The sequence below is a fragment of the Meles meles genome, chromosome 16, assembly GCF_922984935.1.
Source record: "Meles meles chromosome 16, mMelMel3.1 paternal haplotype, whole genome shotgun sequence".
NCBI lineage: Eukaryota > Metazoa > Chordata > Mammalia > Carnivora > Mustelidae > Meles > Meles meles.
Window position 1 is genome coordinate 73,960,617 of NC_060081.1, and position 27,423 is coordinate 73,988,039.

Below are 27,423 nucleotides of genomic sequence, written 5' to 3' on the forward strand. Positions count from 1 at the left end.
GGTTTAACAGCTTTCTAGATTCGAGAACAAGGAAAGTGCGCTGAAGTGAAGGTACAGATTGGTGCCTCAGAACATCTATCAAGCTCTGCACATCAGTGACATTTGGAACCACATTTGGATCTGAAGACACCAAAAATCTCCTGATTTTATTAAATATAGAAATCAATCATATCAATTACCATAAGAATAACTAACATTTATCAATCACTTGCATCCTGGGCTTCTCAGAACTTGACACCCCTGGACTCATTTAATTCTAATAGCATTGTTGGCAGGTTCAGTGAATAGATGAGGACCTTCCAGTGTATGGAAGGTTACTTGCCCAAGTTCACAGTGCTGGTAAGTGGAGGAGTTGGGTTCAAACCCCAATAGTTGGAAACCAGATCCCATGTTCCCCATGATCATTATAGGACTACCTCTGCCAAGGATGCTAAAAACCAATTTAAAAACCAAGGACAGACATATATATATATATATATATATTTTTTTTTTTCCCCCTGCCCCTGTACCATATTTAGAATTTAAAACAGATTCCGTCTTTGGCCATAGATGTTTGCACCTGCCTGTTGCAGTGGTCATTCATGCTCAGAATCATAACAGCTCTGCATTTAGGGTGCCATTCCTTTGCCTTTGATTACAGGGCTAGAGGAATAGCCAATCAGACTTCCCCACCACCCACTGTCCAACAGATAGTCATGTGACCCAAGCTAAACCAAATGGTTTCATTCTCTTGCAATTTAAATCTGGAAAGTAAGTGCAATTGCAGGGTCATAGGGCAGCTCTATTTTTAATTTCTTCAGGAATCTCCACACTGTTCTCCAAAGTGGCTGCACTAACTTGCATTCCCACCAACAGTGTAAGAGTGTTCCCCTTTCTCCATATTCTCTCCAACACACGTTGTTTCCTGTCTTGCTAATTTTGGCCATTCTAACTGGTGTCAAGTGGTATCTCAATGTTGTTTTAATTTGAATCTCCCTGATGGCTAGTGATGATGAACATTTTTTCATGTGTCTGATAGCCATTTGTATGTCTTCGTTGGAGAAGTATCTGTTCATATCTTCTGCCCATTTTTGGATATGATTATCTGTTTTGTGAGTGTTGAGTTTGAGAAGTTCTTTATAGATCCTGGATATCAACCTTTTGTCTGTACTGTCATTTGCAAATATCTTCTCCCATTCCGTGGGTTGCCTTTTTGTTTTGTTGACTGTTTCCTTTGCTGTGCAGAAGCTTTTGATCTTGATGAAGTCCCAAAAGTTCATTTTCGCTTTTGTTTCCTTGGCCTTTGGAGACATATCTTGAAAGAAGTTGCTGTGGCTGATATCGAAGAGGTTACTGCCTATGTTCTCCTCTAGGATTCTGATGGATTCCTGTCTCATGTTGAGGTCTTTTATCCATTTCGAGTTTATCTTTGTGTACGGTGTAAGAGGATGGTCGAGTTTCATTCTTCTACATATCGCTGTCCAGTTTTCCCAGCACCATTTATTGAAGAGACTGTCTTTTTTCCACTGTATATTTTTTCCTGTTTTGTCGAAGATTATTTGACCATAGAGTTGAGGGTCCATATCTGGGCTCTCCACTCTGTTCCACTGGTCTATGTGTCTGTTTTTATGCCAGTACCACGCTGTCTTGGTGATCACAGCTTTGTAGTAAAGCTTGAAATCGGGTAGTAAGGACCCCAACCTTGGTTTAATTGGCACTGCCCATTAGTTCTTGATTCCTTCTCTGCAGGTGCATGGAGTTTTCCTAGTTCCTGTACTTTCTCAGCCTTGGTTCCATAGCTTTCCTTTTGATTTTGTGCCCTAGTACCTAAACTCTTCCATTAAATTCTCTCTCTCTCTCCCTCTCTCTGGCTTAATGGAGCCAAAGTGGATTTTTGTTATTAGCAACCAAAGAATCTTAACAAGAATCTTAATGTATATACATGCCAAGATGGACAAATGTTAAAGAAAAAGGAACATTTCCCCAACAGGAGTCCTTTTCATGCATTCCTCAAATTAAGTGCAATGGCAAAGAATTATTTATTGAGTGCTTGTTGTATACAGGCAACATGCAAAGTGCTTTCTGTGCATTCTTTACAGATTAGGAAACAGGCATAGGGAAGGAAGTAACATGCCACAAAAGGAGATGAATGGTGTTGGAAGACCTCGAAACAAATCAAGCCTTATTCCAGGAGCATGAGCCCTACTTTTGGTGTTTGATGCAAAATGAACCTCAGACATGAGCCATCGTCTAACATTTGTAATCTACCAAGGGCTTTCCTGTGAAGCTTTTCCTTTGTTCCATGAGACCCCTCAATAAGTAGGTAGCATGCCCACCTGCCAGGAGCACTTGCTCCCCACTCCTTGCTGTGGTCTCCCCCTCCCGAAAGCACTCAGGTCTCTATGCACATGTCACTTCCTAAGAAAGGCCATCCTGACAAGCTCATGGAAGTGTTCACCCCTCTACAGACACTCACGATCCCCTTCATGTTCCTCCCGGCTCTTACAACTGCCAGAAATTATATTCCTGTGGTTTCTTGTGCATTATGTCACCCCATTAGAATGCAAATCCCCGCGACTATCTTGTTCACCTCAGTATTTTCAGCACATTATAACTGCTTCTGACACAGAGCAGACACTTACTAACATTTGCTTAATATATAAATAAAAGAACACATTTTCATTAATTTATACTTCTTTTCCCTTTGTAGCTCTCGAACTGTTGGCTGGGTAGTGTGATTCATTCACTTCACTTTAGTGAGCTTCTGTTTTTTTCATCTGTTAAATGGGGGCAAAAAGAGTACTTCCTGCTGGGGTTGTTGTTTGACTTACATGAAGCCTGTAGCGTTAAGTGTTCAGTGGGAAGGGGAGGGGAGCAGATGCCACTTGTTACCCACCTACCACTTGGACATACAACATTTGAGTCTTAAGGATAAAATGCAAAATTGTACTGTCATGGGTAGAAAAAGAGATTTTTTAGTATCAGAAATTTAAGGCATATCCAGACATTGGGAAGTTTATATATTTATATAAAATCTGATTTTTAACATCTTGTACTGATGTAAATTTGCTGTGTGGGGACTCTTTGGTACCAGGTTTGGTTCCTTATCAAATGAACTAAAGCAAAGGAGTGCATGTTTACTACTAAGATCTCCAGAACTTATCTGCCAAGGCTTGGTGTAATGGCGCAACAATATTGGAGGGATGTGTGTCTCTCCATCTCCCAGCTTTGCTTCCCTCTAGGTTTGGCTTCCCACTCAAGGAAGCCATTCCCTAACATGGCTGTCCTCTATGACATCAGACAGGTAGTCTATCAGCTAAAAGCCCTGGAGAAACAAGAGCATATCTTCCTCTGTATTTCTGGGGAAGGTCTGAGAATTGTGTCTCCTTGGCCTAACTTGGGTCACATGATCATCTCTAAACTAATCATGGTAGCCAAGGGGATAGATTGCTCCCATAGGCCATGGGGCTATGTGTCCAAGCTTGGAGTCAAGGGTGGATTCAAGCACTCACACCAAGCTTGGAGAAGAAATAGCCCCTTAAAGGGAAACTGGGGTAGTGTTACCAGAAGGAAAAATGGAAGACTGGACAGACACAGTTAATATACAGCTACTCCATTTATTTAGGTAGCAATAATGATAGCTCTGAAGATGATGGTTCTGACAATAAAAGAGAAGAAAGTGTGACTCAGAGTGATCACACAGCTTATGCAAGATTCCTCATTTAGAAATAGGGTGACTTATAATTCCAGTATGCTGAGAGTTTTCAATGCTAAAACTAAGGAATTCCCAGGCAAACTGAGAGGAGTTAGTCACCCTATCCAGAAAATACCAGTAGATTCATGCCTCAAACTCTGCTTGGCATTCTCTTTCCTTCTTCCTCTAATGCTCATGCCACAATCAGCCACCAAGCTTTTCCTGATCACCGGCTGGATGGCGGGGATTCACAGTCTTTTCTGCCAAAGACGATAATAACAAAACAGTAAGAACTTCAATGTAATAGGTCCACTGCAACATGCAGTTGAATTATAAAGTGACCTACTCCTGATAAGGGCTGTCTTTGAGGTTGGGCACAAGAACATTCTTAGAGAAGTCACCCCTGAAGTTGGTCTTAAAGGAGAAATAAGATCAAGCTTATGGTCTCTGATTCTAAGTAAATGGTCTTTCCATTAACCTGGATTGTCTAGTATGGGTTACACCAAAAGAGGAACAGAAAGAAACTTGGTTCTCCAAATATTGACCTTCCATTGACTGAGATCTTAATGTAAGCAATGGAAATGGGGTTATACACAGCTGCTGACATAACCCCATAGGGATGTGTGTGTTCATCTGAATTTTAGAAGACTGGTATCTGGCTATGTCTTATCTTCCCCAAGAGAGATAACAAATGTCTGAAAAGTTTGGTCCTACTTGCTTCTCGTTGAACCTCCCACCTATCCCCATCCACACAGCTCTCTGGCACCTACACCATAAGGTCTCAGAAGCTCTCCTGATACCAAGAACCCTCCATGGTCTTGGCTCCTATATGAGGGCAGATAAAAGATGGCTCTCAAGACAAACTCCAAATATCAACTTAGTCCTGAAACAAACACATAAACACACACACACACACACACACACACAGTGTGAAAATTATTCTAAACACTTTGCTATTTCAAAGAGATTGTATATAAAGGAGGATTTGAGTCAGGAGAAAAAAAAAAGCATTTTGTTTCATAAATAGAATTGGTGTGGGAGTTGATTGTTTTCTCTCCTGAGGGATAAACATTTTAATTTAATAACAGTCAGAAAGTGCCTAAATGTTCTCAAAGAAAAAATATGGTGTTCCTAGGAGGGCCGAATCTATTCGCTCGCTGAATATTTAGAATGAGGTATTTCATTGCAGTGTTACTCAAAAATACCTAGCAAAATTTTCCAAGTATTGCATTTTACTAAAAAACAAACAAACAAAAAAACAAAAACAACAACAACAACAACAAAAAAAACAAAACAGAACTGTAGTTACCACTTATCGAGAACTTTTGCCATATGGCCAATGTAGTACATATATTTTCTGACTTACTCCTCATGTCAAACCTACGAAGCAGGGATCATTCTCATCCCCATTTTGTAGGTGGTTGAACAAGGACTGAGAGAAATTCGTCAGCTTGCAAATAAGGGGCGGAGAAGGAATTCAAACTCAGGTCTGTCTAACTTCAACATAGTGTCTGTACACTTACATAGCTGGACTGTTTATAACACCTTCCAAAAGAGCCATGTAAGGTGGGGGCACAGATTCTTAAGAGGAGGAAGGACTGAGAAAAGGAATCGAGAAAAGAAAAATGAGTTTGTGCAGGATTTATTTTTTTTTCCCCCTGGTTTTATTTATTTATTTATTTATTTTCCATTTTATTTATTTTTTCAGCGTAACAGTATTCATTCTTTTTGCACAACACCCAGTGCTCCATGCAAAACGTGCCCTCCCCATTACCCACCACCTGTTCCCCCAACCTCCCACCCTTGACCCTTCAAAACCCTCAGGTTGCCCCAACCTCCCACCCCTGACCCTTCAAAACCTTCAGGTTGTTTTTCAGAGTCCATAGTCTCTTATGGTTCGCCTCCCCTCCCCAATGTCCATAGCCCGCTCCCCCTCTCCCAATCCCACCTCCCCCCAGGAACCCCCAGTTTGTTTTGTGAGATTAAGAGTCATTTATGGTTTGTCTCCCTCCCAATCCCATCTTGTTTCATTTATTCTTCTCCTATCCCCCTACCCCTCCATGTTGCTTCTCCATGTCCTCATATCAGGGAGATCATATGATAGTTGTCTTTCTCCGATTAATGCTACCTAAAGCAATCTACACATTTAATGCAATCCCTATCAAAATACCATCCATTTTTTTTCAAAGAAATGGAACAAATAATCCTAAAATTTATATGGAACCAGAAAAGACCTCGAATAGCCAAAGGAATATTGAAGAACAAAGCCAAAGTTGGTGGCATCACAATTCCGGACTTCAAGCTCTATTACAAAGCTGTCATCATCAAGACAGCATGGTACTGGCACAAAAACAGACACATAGATCAGTGGAACAGAATAGAGAGCCCAGAAATAGACCCTCAACTCTATGGTCAACTAATCTTCGACAAAGCAGGAAAGAATGTCCAATGGAAAAAAGACAGCCTCTTCAATAAATGGTGCTGGGAAAATTGGACAGCCACATGCAGAAAAATGAAATTGGACCACTTCCTTACACCACACACGAAAATAGATTCCAAATGGATGAAGGACCTCAATGTGCAGGATTTATTAAGAGAATGCCACCACAGCCGAGGCAACAGACAGGGAGGCAGCCTGGCCAAGGAAATAAAATTAGATGTGTGAAAAAAAAATGAAAGTATCTTTTAGTACCTTTTAGGTCTTTTAGAATTTGATTGAATTTGATCATGTTTGGAGTAGATTACTTGCCTGTTGCCAGACCTTTGTGAAGGGTGTAGTTGACTTTGCATGCATCTCTATGAAATAATACATAGCAGGGCACCACCAGTGATGTTTAACTTACTAACTCTTCCACTTCATCTATGAGCTGGTCTGTTCTGCCTTCGTCTTGGCCCCATTATATCTAGAGATACTGCATCTAAGCCAGGTTTCACAAACCATTCAGATTTAATGAATCAATGAAGACCTATATTTTTTAAGATTTATTTATTTATTATTTGAGAGAGAGAGAAAGAGAGAGTGCATGCACATGTGATGGGGTAGGGAGAAGAAAAGGGAGAGCGAGAATCTCAAGGAAACTCCCTGCTGAGTTTGGAGCCCAGTACAAGGTTCCATCTCATGACCTAGAGATCCTGATCTGAGCCAAAATCAAGAGTCTGACGCTCAACCGACTGAGCCACCCAGGCATCCCAAGACCTATTCTTTACTACTAATCAGATTGTCTAATATTTATAAAGTGTTTATTGTATTCCAGGCTCTTATCTAAGGACTTATTAACTTAGATAATTAGCTGTATTAACTCAGATAATTAGATAGCTATATTAACTCATTAGAATCCTCACAACAATGCCTCAAGGGAAGTATCCTTTTTTTTTTTTTTGGTTTTATTTATTTATTTAACACAGAGAGAGATCACAGGTAGGCAGAGAGGCAGGCAGAGAGAGAGAGAGGGAAGCAGGCTTCTGGTTGAGCAGAGAGCCTGATGCAGGGCTCGATCCCAGGACCCTGACAGCATGACCTGGGCCGAAGGCAGAGGCTTAACCCACTGAGCCACTCAGGCGCCCCAGGAAGAATCTTTATTATCCCTACTTTTTAGCAGAAGAAATTGTGGCACAAAGAAGTTAAGTCACTTACCCAGGATGTCAATAAGTGTCAAAGTTGGAATTCAAACCCAAGAAGTCTGGTTCAAGAGCCCACACTCCTAAGCATCATGTTATCCTGCCTCTAGACCAGGCTTCTGCATACTTGTTCTATAAAGGGCCAGATAGTAAATAGTTCAGGATTTGTAGGACATATGGTCTTTCTCACAACCTCTCCTCTCTGCTGTCCAAGAACTGCCATCACAGTACAAAAGCAACCATAAGTAGTACATAAATGAATGGACAAGGCTGTGTGCCAATAAAACTTTATTTGCAAAAAGGCAGTGGTCCAGATTTCAATCATTGGCCTAGACTGTATCACACTATATATAATGGCTGGGATTCCTGGTCTCTTATGTAGGTCATTCCAGCCATAGTTATAGTAAATTTTCTCACATGTTTTTTGGCTTTTTTAGGTTTTGTTTCTTCTGCTTATAACACCCCTCCCAACTTTAGGTTGTTTTGTTTTTTGGTGTTTTTGTTTGTTTGTTTGTTTTGTTTTGTTTTAAGGTTGTTGTTGTTGTTGTTGTTAGGTTAATGATAATGTTAATAAGGGTAGTACTTGCTAATGTTGGCTGAGTATTTCTAAATAGGTCAGGGAGCTGAGGTAAAAGAGGGAATGAAATTTTACCATATAGCCAGAATGTGCAAGCAGAGCTGAAACTCCAAACGAAAAGTGTTTAATATCAAAGAATCTCAACTTACTCACTAAGAAGAGATTCTTTTTTTTTTAAGATTTTATTTATTTATTTGACAGACAGAGATCACAAGTAGGCAGAGAGGCAGCCAGAGAGAGAGAAAGGGAGGGAAGCAGGCTCCCTGCCAAACAGAGAGCCCGATATGGGACTCGATCCCAGGACCCTGAGATCATGACCTGAGCTGAAGGCAGCGGCTTAACCCACTGAGCCACCCAGGCGCCCCGTAAGAATAGATTCTTAAAGGGTGATTTATAGACTACTTGCATCAGAATCTTGGGAGGGGGTTGCAATCTGTATCTTAATAAGTTTACTAGGTGATTCTTTTTTTTTTTTTTTTAAGATTTTATTTATTTATTTATTTATTTTTTCTTTTTTTTATGTTACTTTTTTTTTCATTTTATTTATTTTTTCAGTGTAAAAGTATTCATTCTTTTTGCACAACACCCAGTGCTCCATGCAAAACGTGCCCTCCCCATTACCCACCACCTGTTCCCCCAACCTCCCACCCCTGACCCTTCAAAACCCTCAGGTTGTTTTTCAGAGTCCATAGTCTCTTATGGTTCGCCTCCCCTCCCCAATGTCCATAGCCCGCTCCCCCTCTCCCAATCCCACCTCCCCCCAGCAACCCCCAGGGTGGAAAACAATTTACCATGCTAATGGGCATTACTAGGTGATTCTTAAGTGCATTAAGATGTGATGAGCCCAGCATTAACACTATGAGGCTAACCACTTCTTCTGGAATACTCTCTTAGACCCTCAATTCTGGATTAAGACTTCTACTGAGGCTCTTTGATCCCTGTGATTATTCATCCTACTACTGTTCATCCGATATTGTAATTACCTGAACATTTGTTTGTCTCCCTCATTAGTCAGTCATCCTCAAAGGTCATAAATAGTGTCTATAAAGTCACTGTCCTACAAACAAAAAGTTCATCATGTAGTTTTACCACTATGTATATTTTCTGAATGAGTGAATAAATTAATTAATAGAAATACTAACTTCATGGGGTTTATAATGATCTTCATACTGACATTTTCTATATCTAATGCATGATTTAAATGGTTTGACCCCGGATTCTCTTGTTTTCTTTTCTTTTGCTATGAATCCCTCTGTTCAATTTTCAATATATTTGAGTATGTAAGAGCTGCCCCATAAGCACAGTTTTTATTTTTATTCTTATGTGCCTTACATTAAATATGTAACTGAAGAGAGCTAAGATCTATAACTGTCCTTTAGGAAAAATATCCTAAAAGATGGCACTATTTATGTGTCATTTTATTAATGCACATTTATTAGTACTTGTAATGATCCTAGTGAGGGATTATCAAACAGAGTCCTTATCTTCCAAGACCTTTTTAATTCAGTTGAGGAAGATCCAAAACGATTAAATGGCAAAGAATACATCTAATTCTGTACTAAATTAAACAGATAGATCCATTTGTTTAACAAACAAGTATTTTCTAAGCACTTATACCTTCTAGTCACTGGTCCAAGTGTGAGAGATACAGGAGTGAGCAGGACAGGCTCCGTGGAACTTCCATTTTAGCTCAGAAAGACAAGACTACAACCCAGGAAGACAATATATGAATAAGACAATTGCAGGTAGTGGTAAGTGGTGGAAGAAATCAAAACAGGATAAAACGATAGTGACTGTGGGTGGGGTACTCTGGATAGAGTAGTCAGGAACCTCCAAGGTGAAGCTTGAGGGACAGGAAGGAGAAGGATATGTGAAGACTGTTGGCAGAGGAGTCTAGGTTAAGAACACAAATGCAAGTGTCCATAGGAGGAACAAGCTGGGCATGTTCTACAACATCTCTAGAGCATCCTGAAGGGAACGGGAAAGATAGGAGATGGAAATGAGAGGTAGGCACGGCCCAGTCCTGCAAGGTCACATGGTAAGGAACAGATTTTTTTTCTGTGTATGTTGTGAAGCCATTGGTAGGCATTGATAGGAAATTAACATGATCTGCTGAATTTATAATTTTTTTTGAACTTAACTTTTGCTGCTATGAAGAGTGGGTTGTGGAAGGACAAGAGTAAAAGCAAAGAGACTAGTTAAGAGGGCAGTGGCAAACATCCATGTAAGAAATTTTGGTTGTGGTAGTGGAGGTAGAGAGCAGGAAACAGATGAGGGATACTCTGTGGGCAGAAGATTTGCTGATGGATGACATATGGGGAATGAGGCCAAGAGAGGACTTAGGGATGACCCCCACCCCAGTCCTCTAGCTTGAGAAACTGAGAAAGTGATACTGTCATCTATCAAGACATGGAAGCCTATAAGAGAAATGATTTGCTGAACATTTAGAAAGTTCTTAAAAAGACATGCTAAGATTGAGATGCATATCATCCAAGTTCAAATGTATAGCTGAACATATGATTGGAATTTGGTGAAAAAAAAATCAGAGCTTGGGATACAGTTTGGTATCCACAGGTATGGACCACAGGTGGTGGTTAAAACCATAGCACGAGATGAAGTTGCTTCAGGGAAGAGCACAGGAAAGGGAGAGTAGGGAACCCCTCCCTTTAACAAGTCAACACAGGAAAGTCAAGCAGACAATGGAGAACCAGCAGAAAAAGGACTGAAAAAGTGGGACTGGAGGCTATGGAGAAGCCCAGAGGCCACCACGGGAACTGTGGGAAGAGAGATTTTAGAGGGTGGATGGGATGAGTAGTCCACATGTTCAGTTATAGATGTGCTGAGTAATAGGAGACAGGGGTTGTGGATCTGAAACATGGTGGAAACTGGCAAAGAAAACCAGCTTTAATAGGGTGATGGGAATGGAAGCTTCTGTGGGAAGCTGAGTTGAGAATGCAGGAGGGTGGGTAGGTAGGGGGCCTCCAGGAGCTTAACAGCTTACATGGAGGTAAAGAAGGAGTAAACCCTTACACAACTCTATGACAAGTTCTCCTGCAAAGGGGAGCAGAGGAAAAGCGGCTCATTTTGGAGGGTACCTTGGGAAAAAGGATTTGGGGTTGCCTCTCATCCATGGGAAATGGTTAAATCTTCACAAAAATCTCTCACTGGAGTGTCAATGGTCATGCTATAAAGAGAAATGTTATAGCCCTCTGTAGCCATGGGGCTAAAGAATACTTCTAGGGAGTTTGAACATTGTCCCAAGTAATGTTCAACTTTCCCAAATTTATCTTTTTATGATAAATGCTGCAGCGCATCTACTCTCAGCTGAGTTTGCAGAAACGAATCATATTGCCAATGCCAACGCCAAAAATGCCCACCGTGTATGCTTACCCATACACATTCCTGAGAGCCATGACATATCCTTAAAATGCACCCATCAATTAATGCCGATCCTTTAAAAGAAAAGAGTTGGAAACAAAGGGCCGCCCAGTTTCATACATAAATCAGCCCAAAGAATACTCACTTGGTATGCTGAAAGACCCTAATGAGGACAGCAGCCATCTGGCAAACAACCCATTAGATTGAAACAAAAATGTCAACACAAGCAAAATATGTGAAGTCGTTGACCATTGACAGCCTGGTGATGGGCATCTATTTAGCTTTCAAAGCAGTCTGGCAGATAGATTAAAAAAATCCATCAGACCTGAAAAGCCTTAACAGGCCAAATTTCCCCAGGGGGCCTTTCTATATGGTACTTATCATTTTCAGAACAGTGATAGCACTGATTATCTCAGGCATCATTAGCCTAAATAGAGTAATGACGCCAATGTGGGGAATCATCTTTAACACACAATCTGGGGCATGAGTGTGTGTGCGTACATGTCTGCGTGGGCATCTCACATGGTTTGGGCCCTGAAACTTGTAGGGTTGTGTTAATTTCCTTGGGTTCATGAGAGCTTTGCCCTTGGTAATTATCTTTCTGCCATCACCAGGCCTCTTCATGTGGTCACACAGAGGGAATGAGCAACCTTGGTGTCCATTTGCAAGGCATGTGCTCGTCGTCCAGAATCCTACCCCAGCCTCCTTTAGCGGCCACCTTCTGCTAAAAAGTGATCCTTGTACAGTTTCTTTGCCTGATGAAACAGTTTCCATATTCACTTGGCTTCCTAATTGGGCCTCATACCTCTTGCAGGGGGAGAAAAAAAATCTGAGTTGCCTCCAGCTTGGCAGAAGCTAAAGTGAGAAGCCATACAGATGTGGTTTCTGAAGGAGCAATTGATTTGTTTCACACACCACCTACCTTCCTTGAAAATTAAAAAGCTCACTGACAAAGTGGCAATTGGTCAGGACCTCAGGAGGGCGAAAATACAGAAAAAAAAAATTAATTTCAAACTGTGAAACTCAGCCAGCGAGAGTTAATAGCCCCATTCCCAACACACAGCATTCCCCTTCTGGTAAATGCAGCAAAGCCTGGGTATGTGTGTTTGCTGATTTTTGTTTTTAAATGGGGGAAATCTGTGAAGGCATATGTCTTTTACCCTGATTTCATCACTCTTGCTACATGTACTAAATGTCACGACCATCTTCCTAAAGGAGAGTTTGCAAACCCAGTGCCTCGTTATTTCCCGCACGAGTAGTTCCACCATGGAGCAAGTGATGGTCACTCCCACGGTTTTCTCTAATGGTGGAAACAGAGTAATTAACCACATCCCCCCAAATGCTGGCTGAATGGCTGGCCCCTAATTTGTATACTTTCTGCAGAGGTTTCAGTGTCTCATGAAATTTATTGCCATACTAAAGTCACCTTTTAAATTATGGATCATGATATTGGTATGCTGCTAAAAATGTTCACAGCATTGTAATTTTATGCACTGGCAATAAACATGAAAAATGCATTTTGGGGTTGTTTAACATTAAAAATAATGTTTTGGAAAATAAATTTTAGGAGAAATTTAGTGCTGGGGAAAAGGACCATATTCACAGTCCTGGAGACACAGATCCATAATCCAAAGAGCTCATTGGATGGGGACCAAATTTGCAGCCCAAGATAGGGCCACATCCCGGCAACACAAGGACGATTAACTTCACATTGGTTGGGTTTAGACAGGGGTGGGATCCTTGTTTTCCTGTCAACTCTCAGCCATCAAGGGCTCTGCTTTTACTGCTCTCTAAACAGTAGCAGGTTTATTTCCAGAGCCGGTGGGTGATTGCTTGGCAATTGGCAGCATTGCAACAAATCACCTTGTTTGGGAACAAAAATGATATGGCACAGGCCACCTTTCTGAAGAGCACTTCAACTTGGTCCACGAGGGGCAGCTGTTCATGGATTTAACTTCACCTGAAGAGTTAATTCAGGGACTGGTGTCACAGCCATGGTCCTTGGCCCTACCAACAGATTTGTATCTTGCTCATGGTGCCAGTGATTCAGGAAGAACAGGTCATCTTGGGAGACATTGTGAACCCAAATATGTAGGTCTAAATGGCATCATATGTCTTACAAGCTGTGTGACTTTGATCAAGTTACCTACGCCTCTCTTCCTTCTTTCCCCATCTGTAAAATAGTAAAATAATCGCAGGGTGGTTTTGAGGATTAAACTAGAAAACACATATAGGAGGACATGTGCAAGGTACATAGTAAGAAACTAACAATATTGTTGAAGATGAAGTTAATGATGATGATGAGAGAATGAGCCCAGCCATGTTGCATGCTATAAAAACTATAGAATACAGATAATATGAGAACAGGAATTGAGGCTAGAAATAATGGGTTTCCTTTCTGTTTCATCCCTCCTTCCCCATCCAGTGACATTCCACTCATCCTTCAATGCTTAGCCTAGCAAGTGAGAATCCTGGCTGAGTGGCCTTCCTTTACTTTCCCCACAATCTTGCCAAGAAAGAAGGAATTCCTCTCTCATTGAGTATTCTCATAGATTTTGTCTCAAATTCCATTTTTTCCATTTTACACATTATAATATATTTAATTGGTTATGTGACTCTTATAGATCACACTTCAAGCTTCTCTACATAAGGAATACATCTTATTTCCCTGCCTCCCATGCACAGTGGGTCACATGAAGAGTTGGCTTACTGTACACATGCTCTTTAAATCCAGTAGGAAACAAATAGGAAAATCAGGGATTTCTTAAAGAGTGTGTAATCTTGGCCAAAATTTTTTCTTGGGCCTGAAAATCAGGAATGGTGCTTCATTTAATTCCAATTTAAGACACCTATAGAATCCACACCTGGTCCCTTACCATGCTGGAGAGGAATGTTAAGAAATGCCACCCATGTGAATAGCCAGCCTTCTGACTGCTCTTGGTTTCTGAGTTTCATCCGGTTCCGGCTGTCATCTTCCAGTCTTGGAGACTGGGAGGGAAGTTCACGAACCCTAATATCAGTGAATTCTACAGAAGGGTATGTAGAGAGATCCTTGTTTTCTTTGGTTACAACATACAGCTAAAGAGCCTAAAACAGATTCCAAAATCATAGCAGCAGTATTTATATTAATGATTTAATGAAATAATATAAAGATACACAGTGATATAAATGCCATAAAATAATGAAAATCTTGATGGTGGGGTGTCAGGTAAAGTGAAAAACAATGGCTGTGGCAATTAATTTCGGGGAGCAAATATCATCTAACATCACGATGCAAACAAAATAGGTAGAAGGTGGTCTAACATGACATTCTCAAATTTTAGCATGCAGCAGAAAAGTCCGTGAAAATTATGTGGAATGCTACTTTTGATGCCCGTCCCACATCTATTGTTTCAGTGAGTCCAGTTGGAGCCCAGGGATCTCAATAGTTAGCACCCTTCAGACGGTCCTGATGGAGGAAGGGAGTCTGCAGCCCACACTCTGGGGAAGACTAATACAAAGTAAACATTTTGATTATAGTAGCAAATTTAGAGCATGCAGAGCCAAAATGTGTTATTTATCAGTTTTTATAGTAGAAAATTTAGAGCATGCAGAGCCAAAATGTGTTATTTATCAGTTTTATTTATGTACTTCTATATGATATAAGACACTTGACTAAAATTCACAAAACAGAAATTATACAAGTTCGTAAAGATTCTTATCTCCTCAACATTCCTATATTGTTTATATTCCCCAGTGAATCCCCTCAAATACCCCATGGAGTAAATGCTACAAACTAGTGCCTTGCAAATTTTAATGTGTTTATGGTTAGCATGGAATCTTGTTTACCTGGAGATTCTGATTCGGTATGTCTGGGGTGAGGTTGGAGATGTGTTTTTCTATCACACTCTCAGGTGATGGTGGTACTACTGGTCTGGGAAGCCGGTGTTTCGTACTGAGGGTACATGCAATAGCGCCTCTCTCCCTGACCTAAATCCCAGTGCAAAAGGAAGTTTTAACTGGTCAGTGCTATGGGTAGATGATGCGGAAAGGTCTGAGATTATTAGCCAGTTGCCCCTGAAAAGTTCAATCTAGAATGTTTTCTGTAATTCTTCCTTGAAGTTTCACTGATGTGGAAGAGGTGAAAAGCAGTCTAAATAAGCATTCCTGGTATGTACTTTTCTGGAAGGGTTCTCTTTCAGCTTATCTCTTGAATTAACAAGACAGTAGTCCCTAAAGTCGCATACAATGACTTCCCCTGATGCAACAGTGGGCAAGATTATTCTCCCTGATTAAGCTCTTGACAGGCAGCATCTTTGCAGTAAGTATCATGCCAAGTTTTATTAGTAAATTGGTCCTACAAAGTTTTTTCTTACCTACAGATGCCCTAGCTCAGCAATCCTTCCCAGAGATTGGAATGAACACATTTAAGAATGTCATGCTTGTTGACACCAAGAACAATAATGAGACAAATGTACAAATCTGCACTAATGTACTAATCTGCAGAGATTATGAAGTAGAAACAGGAAACTTAAATAATTAATTCTTAAAATCATCCCGAGAAAGCTATGTTCTTCCTGATACACAGACACGGAAATTAGGTTACCATGACAAGCCCATTTGAGATGAAATGGGAATTCTTCAATGTGCTTATTTAATAGACCTGAGACATATTAGAAGAAATTATTTCAGAGATGCCTCGCTGGTTCTGTTGGTAGAACATGTGACTCTTGATCTTGGGGTTATGAGTTCAAGCCCCACATTGAGTGTAGAGATTACTAAAAAGAAAAAAAAATAGGAAAAAAAAATAAAAGATTTCATGATCACCTTCTTCCATTTAAAAATGAAATCAGAACTCCAGAAGATGCTGTCTTCTGAGTCGTTCCACAGCACACCATGAACTCAGGGGATGGAAGTCCATAAGACCTGATGTGTACCATGTCAACACCAGAAATCCTCTTAATGTGCTTTAGGAACGCAGGGAAGCACTGTAATTTTGCATTAGTCACCTACAAGTTACTTACTCACTTTGGGAACATTGGAAATCATAGAGTAATAAAGTGATTTATATATTTATGTATTCCTTTAAAAAAAACCTCCACAATATGTATTAATTGCCCCACCCCATTTGAAAGGCACTGTTCTATGAAGCATGCTGTTTGTTGGAACCTCCAGAAAGGCATACAAGATCACCTATAGGGAGGCAGCTATTACTTTTAAATTTTCATTTTTTTATTTGAAAAATTTAAGTATAGTTAACATTCAGGGTTCCATTGGTTTCAGGTGTACAATATAATAATTCAACAATTCTATACATGACTCAGAGCTCATCACAAGTTCACTGTTCATCCCCTTCACCTATTTCACCCATGCCCACCTCCCCTCAGGCCACCATCAATTCTCTAATTGGCCACCATCTAACTAGCCACCATCAACTCTCTACTTAAAAGTCTGGTTTGTTTGTCTACTTTTTTCTTTGTTCATTTGTTTTGTTTTAAGTTCCACGTATAAGTGAAATCATATGTTAATTTGTTCTTCTCTGACTTACTTATTGACCTTAGCATTGTACCTTCTAGTTCCATCCATGTTGTTGCAAATGGTAAGATTTCATTCCCTTTGTGGCTGAATAATATTTCATTGTATATGCACACCACATCTTCCTTATCCATTTGTCTACTGAGGCTGCTTGGGTTGCTTCCATTTCTTGGTTATTGTACATAAGGCTACAATAAACATAGAAGTGCATATATTTTTTTGAGTTAGTGCTTTCATTTTCCTTGGGTGAATACCCAGTAGTGTGCCAGGTTGCATTCCCACCAACTGTGTGCATGAGGGTTCCTTTTTTTCCCACACCCTCCCCTTATGTTTTTTACTTTAGCCACTCTGACAGATGTGAAGTGATATCTTAATGTAGTTGTGATTTGTGTTTCCCTGATGAGTGATGTTGAGCATCTTTTCATGTGTCTATTGGCCATCTGCATGTCTTATTTGGAAAAAAGTCCATTCATGTCTTCTGGAAAAATGGCCATTCATGTTTTCTGCCCATTTTTCAGTTGGAATTTTTTATTTTTTTGGTGTTGAGTTGTTGAGATTCTTTATATTTTTTGAATATTAACCCCTTATTGGATATATCATTTACATATATCTTCTTCCATTCAATAGGTTGTCTTTTGTTTTGTTGATGGTTTCCTTCGTTGTGCAGAAACTTTTTATTTTGCCATAGTCCCAATAGTTTAAATTTGCTTTTATTTCCCTTGCCTCAGGAGACATACCTAGAAAAATATTTCTGTGGTTGATGTCAAAGGGATTACTGTCTATGTTTTCTTCTAGAAATTTTATGGTTTCAGGTCTCACCTGTAGATCTTTAATCCATTTTGAGTTTATTTTTGTGTGTGGTGTAAGAAAGTGGTCCAGTTTCGTTCTCTTGCATGTAGCATGCCAGTTTTCTCAATACCACTTGTTGAAGAGATGGTCTTTGGGAGGTAGCTATATGTGGTGTCCAATGACTTAAGTCTTAAGGAGCTTGATCACACTGGCAAGTCTTGTAGACTTTGTAGACTCACTTCCTTCTACACAATGGGGAAAATAATTATTGTCTTAAAAGATAAATTCAAATCCAATTTGTTTTAAAGTGTGTACAGGGCATGGAATAAAATAATAATCTATTAATTTACTTCTACATTCTGTATGAGGCTTCTTTGTGTTATTAACATAGAGAAATATTTCTATTCTCTTTTGCCAACTGGACTGTATTGAGAATGTGCTATTGATCAAAAGGGAAATCACTTTGTTAGGCAAAGTTTCCAATGTTCACTACAGACCGTAAACTGAGTAAAGTTAGCCCATGTAGGTAAAATGAAACCCTTGAAAATAGATGGGGAATGGTGAGTAGAGAAGGCCAAGAAGAAAGATGGTGTATCACAGAATATTTGCCATATTATGTCCACAGATTTGAAGGGCATCAGAAGTATAGCTAGTCTCTGACTAAGCGGAGAGAGCAGAGGTTTCAGTCATGGTGAGACTCCACAGTGGTCTACTTAACCATGGTTGCGTTCACTGCTAGTGGGTTCCCTCTCTAAGTTTTGGTTGTAAATATTAGCATATCCACTTGCAAATGAGGTACAGAGTTAAACAGAGGAGCCACCACCCATCAGAGGAGTCTAGCTGTATGTTGGACAGGCAAGGGCCAAGAAAGCATTAGGAAAACTGTCTGCAACAAGGGAAAGGAAGGTGCTCTAGAGGATTTTACTGTACTTCTTGCATCTCCAGCTGACTTCAGCGATGCGGTGAACACAACTAAGTCATTTGCACATCTGCTTTGCCTGACCTGATCCTTAGAATATGTACCCTTGGTGGAAGGAACTGGAACAAGGCGGGAGAGTCCACTGCTCTAGCTCCTGGGAAGCAAGTTTACAGCTGCGCCATGGTCTGAACACATAACTAGTGTTCAAATATTTGGTGATGATATTGCAACTGGGAGATGGGGTCATGTATACCTCTAAGACAGGGTTTTTGAAATTCTCTTGTTAAACCTTATGGTGCTAACAGGTGTGTCACCGCCAATACGATAAAAACGATAAAAAATTCTATACTTAAATAAGTTTAGGAGCTGCTGGTTTCTCCATCACCATATTAGATATTCCTTTTATCAGCATATCAAAAGATCTGAGGAGTTCTGCCCTAAAGAAACATGTTTAGATTTTCATTTTTTGCCTAGAATTTCCAAAATATAAATGAGCACAGAACATGCTCATGCAATTATAAAACTGCTAGCTTTGTCTTATGGAAATTAATCCCTCTACCCCCACTTCTCTCCACCCTCTTACCCTCCACTTTCCCACCCTTCCTCTCCCTCAATAATTTCTTTTGAGGGTTGGGAGAGTCAGTCCTGTAATGTCCCCACTCACTAATATGGCTTCTACTGGAAAACTCTGCATTTGTAAAGGATTACTGAACTTGGAGCCTTAATAGATTAGATATTCTGGACCCCATTGTGCTAGTAAATACTCTGAGTATCGTTCTCCACACTGAATTCTGATGGAGAGGTCGGGGGAGACGTCAGACCAGAGATCCCTAATTATATATGAAGTAGAATCTTCTATCTTGTCCTAAGTACTTACCTCCTTCAATTATAAATGAAAGACAGAGCTGGGGTCAGGTGCTGGAGTCTTTCAAAAGAATCAGAAAGTGGGAGTTGGGTTGGATACAATGGTGCTGCTGGACACTTCTTTTTATTAGATATTGGCTGCTGTTCCAGGGTGAGCGGAGTAATTTTTTAAAAATAAACTTTTTAGGGGAGCCTGGGTGGTTCAGTGGGTTAAGAAGCTACCTTTAGTTCAGGTCATGGTTTCAGGGACTGGGATTGAACCTCACACTGGGCTCTGCTCAGCAGGGGGTCTTCTGTCTCTCTCACTCGCCTTCTGTATTTTCCCTCTCTCTCTTTCTCTCTCAAATAAATAAATATATAAACAAACAAATAAATAATTCATTAAAAAATAAACTTTTAATTTTGGAATAAAACTACCTTTACTGAAAAGTTATAATAATAGTCCAGTGTTTCCATAGGCCCCATGCGTGTTTTCCTTATTATTATCATTTTACATTAGTATATTTCTCACAGTTCACAAACTGATATTGACCCACTGTTGTTAACTATAGTCAGTTTTACTTTATTCAGATTAGGCTGATTCCTTGGTTTTTACCTAAGGTGCTTCTCCAGTCCAGAATCTCATCTAGGATTCCATGTGATACCTGCTTGTCATGTCTCCTTGGGTTCCTCTTGGCTGTGACGTTTTCTCAGACTTGGCTTGTTGTTCATAACCCTGGCAGTTTTGAGAAATACAGGTGAGGTTTGCAGAAAGTTCTCCAGTTGAGATTTGTTTAATGTTTTTCTCACAATGAGAGGGGTCTTCTGCGTTTGGGAGGAAGAGACCACAGAGGGGAAGGGCTCTTTCATCTCATCAAATCAAGGGCACATGCCACCAGCCTTACTTAGCACCGTTGACACTAACCTTGCACCCTTGGCTGAGGTACTGTTTGCAGGTTTCTTGACTCCAGAGTTACTCTTCCCCCACTTTCCACACTGTATTCTTTGGAAAGAAGTCACTCTGCACAGCCCATGCCCAAGGAACGAGGAGCATTGATCTACTTCCTTGACAGTAGAGCATCTGTGGAAATGATCTGGAGTTGTTGTACACAGGACGTTGGTTAATTCTTCCCCATTTATGTGTGTGTGTCAGTATGTGTGTGTGTGTGTACTGATCCATCCAATCATTTACTCATGTCAGTGTGGATATTTGTTTCATACTTTGGGTTATATAAGCCAATATTGCTTTATTCATTTTGTTGCTCAAATCACTGCAATTTTGTCAGTGGGGCTGGAGCAGGCTCACATGGGAGGGGTTCCCAGATTGTCCCTGGGATAGGACTCTGACTGAGTCTTTTCTCTTGAAGAGAAAGCCATTGTTATGAAGGATGTGCTGGGCACAGTTCAGTGATTGCTTTTCTTCTCCCCCCGCCAGAGCCAGGAGACGATTTTCTCAGATACTCACCGTGAGAACCTGGTATGGTTTGGGTCTTTGAAGTAAAGCCCATGACAGTATGGGCTCCCAGCTAAGACTGGGACCCTAGGATTTCTCACCCTCATGGGAGTCCGTACTCAGCCTTTGCAAATCATCCAAAGTACCATTTTAAGTATTCCTACGAGTTTTGGGCTCCTACAGCTTTTGCTTGTGGGTGAGCAGGTCTCTCTCATCTTTGACTCTGCATTGCCCATCTCTGCAGATTTTATGGTGGTGGTTTGCCCTGCAATGCCAGTTCTCTGCTGGGTCCAAAACATTGGTTGGTTTGCAATGTGTCCAGTTTTTTCTTGCCATAAGAATGGTGATTTCCAAACTCTTTACATATCAAAGCTGAAGCTAGAGTCAAACTGAGTGTTTTTTTTTCTTTAAGTATTTGTCTTTCCTAAACTTAAAAAAGACCATGTCAGAGGATATGGGTTTATCAGAACAAACTTACATTCATTAGTGCAGGATAAAGTACATTCCACCATGAGCCTAGAAATGGTAGATCAGTAGCATATGTGGAAAAAACACAGAAATGACAAGACACGGGCCCTATCTCCATACCCACAGCTCTTTCAGAGAAGAAAATGGATAATCATGTGTCCTGGCTGGGTTTTAAATACGCATGAAGGGAGGTGAGACAACTTGATGACCTTTTAGAGTTCCAGTGATTTATACCTGAGCCTGGCATTTTGGGAAAAGATACTGGCCTTGGGCCATTCAAGAGGTTGCAGGGAAAAAAAAATGCCCTCTGTACAGGGGCTAATTCCACTCATCTGAATTTGCTCTGACTATTGGATGAGACAGAGACATATATTTGGGATAAAGCAAGGACTCTAGAAATTTCCCACAGAAAAAAAATATTACTTTGTAGTTGGGAAGTGTAGTTGGCATTAAGTGGTGAGCTCATTTTATTATGGCAGCATGATTAGTGAGGTATTTCCCAGGCTCCAGCCCTTTGGAAACTACTTTCCAATTTTTCCCATATCAACATGTCTCTTATACTAGTCATCCCTAAATATTTTTGTCTAAATTTCTTCTCTGGCTGTTTAAAGTCAAATATGCTTACTGGAATTTTAATCCACACCTTAAGGCTTTGATGCTTATATGCTGGCATATAATCAGTTATATGACTGATTATGCATTTTCTCTCCATATAAATGTATGTCCTTTTTTGGGGGGGAGATGGTGATTTTTTTTTTAATTTCTTTTCAACATAACAGAATTCATTGTTTTTGCACCACACCCAGTGCTCCATGCAATACGTGCCCTCCTTAATACCCACCACCTGGCTCCCACAACCTCCCACCCCCCGCCCCTTCAAAACCCTCATATTGTTTTTCAGAGTCCATAGTCTCTCATGGTTCACCTCCCCTTACAATTTCCCTCAACTCCCTTCTCCTCTCCATCTCCTTATGTCCTCCATGTTATTTGTTATGCTCCCCAAATAAGTGAAACCATATGATACTTGACTCTCTTTGCTATTCTTATTTCACTCAGCCTAATCTCTTCCAGTCCCGTCCATGTTGCTACAGAATTTGGGTATTCATCCTTTCTGATGGAGGCATAATACTCCATAGTGTATATGGACCACATCTTCCTTATCCATTCATCTGTTGAAGGGCATCTTGGTTCTTTCCACAGTTTGGCAACCATGGCCATTGCTGCTATAAACATTGGGGTACAGATGGCCCTTCTTTTCACTACATCTGTATCTTTGGGGTAAATACCCAGTAGTGCAATTGCAGGGTCATAGGGAAGCTCTATTTTTAATTTCTTGAGGAATCTCCACACTGTTTTCCAAAGTGGCTGCACCAACTTGCATTCCCACCAACAGTGTAAGAGGGTTCTCCTTTCTCCACATCCTCTCCAACACACGTTGTTTCCTGTCTTGCTAATTTTGGCCATTCTAACTGGTGTCAGGTGGTATCTCAATGTGGTTTTAATTTGAATCTCCCTGATGGCTAGTGATGATGAACATTTTTTCATGTGTCTGATAGCCATTTGTATGTCTTCATTGGAGAAGTGTCTGTTCATATCTTCTGCCCATTTTTTGATATGATTATCTGTTTTCTGTGTGTTGAGTTTGAGAAGTTCTTTATAGATCCTGTATATCATAACCTTTGTCCGTACTGTTATTTGCAAATATCTTCTTCCATTCCATGGGTTGCCTCTTTGTTTTGTTGACTGTTTCCTTTGCTGTGCAGAAGCTTTTGATCTTGATGAAGTCTCAAAAGTTCATTTTTGCTTTTGCTTCCTTTGCCTTTAGAGACCTATCTTGAAAGAAGTTGCTGTGGCTGATATCGAAGAGGTTACTGTCTATGTTCTCCTCTAGGATTCTGATGCATTCCTGTCTCACATTGAGGTCTTTTATCCATTTGGAGTTTATCTTTGTGTAGAGTGTAAGAAAATGGTCGAGTTTCATTCTTCTACATATAGCTGTCCAGTTTTACCAGCACCATTTATTGAAGAGACCGTCTTTTTTCCACTGTATATTTTTTCCTGTTTTATCAAAGATTATTTGACCATAGAGTTGAGGGTCCACATCTGGGCTCTCTACTCTGTTCCACTGGTCTATGTGTCTGTTTTTATGCCAGTACCATGCTGTCTTGGTGATCACAGCTTTGTCGTAAAGCTTGAAATAACATGATGCCTCCAGTTTTATTTTTGTTTCTCAACATTTCCTTAGCAATTCGGGGTCTCTTCTGATTCCATACAAATTTTAGGATTATTTGCTCCAGCTCTTTGAAAAATACCGGTGGAATTTTGATCGGGATGGCATTAAAAGTATAGATTGCTCTAGGCAGTATAGACATTTTAACAATGTTTATTCTTCCGATCCAAGAGCATGGAATGGTTTTCCATCTTTTTGTGTCTTCTTCAGTTTCTTTCATGAGTGTTCTGTAGTTCCTTGAGTACAGATCCTTAATATATGTCCTTTTAGGGTAAATTACATCCTCAAATTTACTATCTAAATATCATCATATATTGCAACAGGGACACAAGACCTAGGGAACACAGGATTAGTGTTAGAAGATTATTTAGTTTAGAACTGAGGCTCAAGAGAGTTGAAGACATGCAAGTTTTAATGGGTGGATGTGGAGATGGGGGAGAATGGTATTGCCAGTATTGCTTCATTGGAGCTTAGATGTACCTTGGGGAAAGTTGAGTTGGTTTTCCCTGATTGAAATAGGATCAGCGTAAGGATATCCACAGTACTACGAATGCATGGGAAAAGTCATGAAAGGGAGACATGACTATACCTTTACTTTCCTCATGATTTTGCCTAAAAGTCATCATTTGATTGCTGCTGGTATTAGAAAACCTGTTGAAAACCAGGGACTCTATTCCTGTTAAAACAGAGATAGACATGAATGGGAATTAAAAGCATAAGGAGATTTTGGTTAAGAATCTTTGCTCTTATCTGAGCCAGTTCTTTTGATAGCAAACACGAGTTACCAATAATCTGCCACTCTCTTTTTTTTATTCAATAAATATGTACTGAGCACCTTCCAGCTTTTAGATTTTGTGATAACTGCCAATTCTACAAGGACATAAAAGACAGACATGGTGGTTTGCACCTTCATGGAGTTTATAGTCTAGCAAGAAAGACATAATAAACAATACCTTCTCTTTCAAGTTGACAGGCTGAGGGCATGCTACAGGCCCTATCCTTCTGCATTTAATTCCTAGAAATGGTAGAAAAAAAATTTAAAGAAAGGGAATATGTAGTCTCACGTAAGTATAAGAGATAGTTGGTTCTTGGGATGTGATTTCCATTAGAATATTCCATGCCCAGAGGTGGGAAAGGCAGAGGTAGGAGAGAGCTCATGACCAAGTGAAAGTTTGCTGGAAATCAAGGCCAGAGTGGTTGACTCCTATAGCCCTCTGTTTGGACCAGGCAGCAGCCAGGGAGGTATCTGCCTGCAGCTGAGAGCTGAAAACATGGAAGCTTGATTCAGAGTGGCCGTAGGAAATACAGAGTGTTCATGCTCAGAAGAGCAGCTGCACAAATGCCCCTGCTCCCACTTTTCACCAAAAGTAAAGCCGCAACTCCAGGCTCTCTCTCACTGGGTGGTACAGACAGTGAAAAATCTCAAGTACAAAAATAGAGTATGGTCAACAATCACCACTCAGGGAATGCTAAAACCATAAGAGAAGGACAAGTAGAACTCATACCTGAAGAAATAGAATGAATAGAGCAATTTGAGACCTTGCCAGCCCTGGACAAAACATAACATCGGTAAACAAGGTGAGGGAAGGTGGGGAACCATACTGTAGGTGGAAGGAGCAGCATATACAAAGGCAGAGACAAGAGTGAAGCTTTCTTGGAAGAACCAGATGTTTTCTTGTGTATCTGGAGTAGAAAGCTTGAAGAGGTGATAATGGAGAGATGAAGTGTACTTGGTAGAGAGAGAGTAGATTGTAGTTCTTTTATTTTTTTATTGTTTATTTATTTATTTATTTTGTATTATGTGCAATTAGCCAAAATATAGTAAATCATTAGTTTTTGATATAGTGTTCAATGATTCATTGGTTGTGTGTAACATCCAGTGCTCATACAACATAGACTGTAGATCTTTTAAACCACGTTTACAGTTTAGACTTACCCTGGAGGCAACATTATGTCATTTAAGGACTTCGAGCAAAGAAATGGGGATGACTTTGATTGTCCTGTGACAACAGATCGGGGTCAGTGAAAATTTTCTGGGAGGAACTGGATGGAAACATTTGAGGCTTTGTGGGTGGTAAGTTCTTTGCACAACTGTTCCAGTCTGCCTTAGCAGCACAAAAGCAGGTGTGGGCAACACAGAAATGAATGAGCACGGGCATAGCCCTCAAAACTTTATTTATGAAAAACAGGTCAGGGGCTGGATTTGGCCTCTGGGCCTTCATTTCCTAACCCCTGATATAGAAGGAATAAAACCAGAAGGAAAAAACAAACAAACAAAGGATAACTTTCCTAACTCAGTTGCTTTAACTTCATTAACTGATGAGAGAGAGGGCTTTTTTTCTTTTTTCTTTTTTTTTTTTAACTGAATCTAAAAAGAGTAGCATCAAAAAAGGTTGGAACTGTGTTTGTAATTTTTCTTTATTTCCTATCCTGACAGGTTTACAACTGGGGAAATCTTGCATTCGCATCTCAGCCTCATTGTCTCCTGTCACCTGAGTAACACCTCTCTCACGGCTGCCAAAATGGCTGCTTCTGCTACTGGGTCAGACCAATTATTTCCTAAATGGTCTGTGTTCACCTACACTTCAATGCTCGGCTCTGAGGTGGGAGGGTGGGAGAAATAATAGTGCCTGGCACTCATTGTGCTCCGCATGTCCATTATGCGAGCAACACATCAGTCTGCTCAATTAAAGAGCCCATGACTACAAAGTAACTGTATATCATGCGTATTACCGCTCTGCCACAGACACGACTCAAATATCTGACTTTGAGAGTCCTTTTCTGCTTAGCTAGGTACTTTATCCTAGTTTAAAAATAAATTACTAAAAGCATCAACAATATCCTCAAAGTAAATCTTTCCTTGCACACTCACATCACTACATTATAGAAAATATTTTGAAAGAACTCTTCTCTCTCTCTCATGTTTCATTTTTAAATTACCATGAAGATCTTTGAGTGTTAGGATGATAGTCAGATCTGGGGAAAACTGGCATAGCTGGTTTTAGAGACTGCCTCTGAAGACTTCCCTCATTTCTCCCAATCCTAGAAATTATCATGATGATTATGCAAATGTTAATAATAATAATAGTAGGTAGCATTTATTGACTGTTTACTCAGAACGTTTCTTGAAATAATCTCACTTCATTCTCAAAACAAACCTATTAGGGGGTTACTATTACAATCCCTGTTTTAAACCTAAATGGAAACAAGGAATTGGTAGAGCCAGGCATTGGCCCTTGGGTCTCTGAGCCCAAAACTCATGCTATGCTCTGTTGATAGCATCACCCCCCAGCACCTGACACTCCCCGAACCTGTCTGGCTCAGCCCCTCTCCCCAGGTAACCTTTCTTGTTGATGAGAGAATTAGATAATAATTGCAAAAGTGATACTTGGTTTCTCTACCAGACATTTCAGGATCACACATATTTCACATTCATTCAGAGAGGCAGGTTCAACAGGAGTGAAAAGAAACTGAAAAGAAAATCATGGTTTTTGAAGATGAGAAAACAAGTGTTCATAGGCTCATAGGTTGAAACCAGTAGAGCTGGGACCTCAATCCAGGTTTTCCAACGCCAGCTGGAATGCTCTTTCCAGGTACCACAGCTTCTCACATCATCTTCCTCAGGAGTGCACTTTCTCCAGGCCATTTGATGCCTTCCCATGATTAAAACACAAATGATTTCAGAAAGCCCTCGAGAATGAGTCTGAAGATGGGCATACGTTGGGTGGGTAGCCTGTATGCCAGACCACATGACCTACTTATCTGAAGACTCAATCCTAGTTTGGGAACTAAATTTAATGTGCTGTCTGAATATTCAAAGGAAATATATGGAAGTCTTTGACACATATGGAATCATAATATATGATGGAATATATTGATTTTATGTATTCAATATGTATCTATACATGTCAAGGCTACCTGAGATTTCTTTTTGGAACCCTTAAAAAAGTTATGTCAGGGG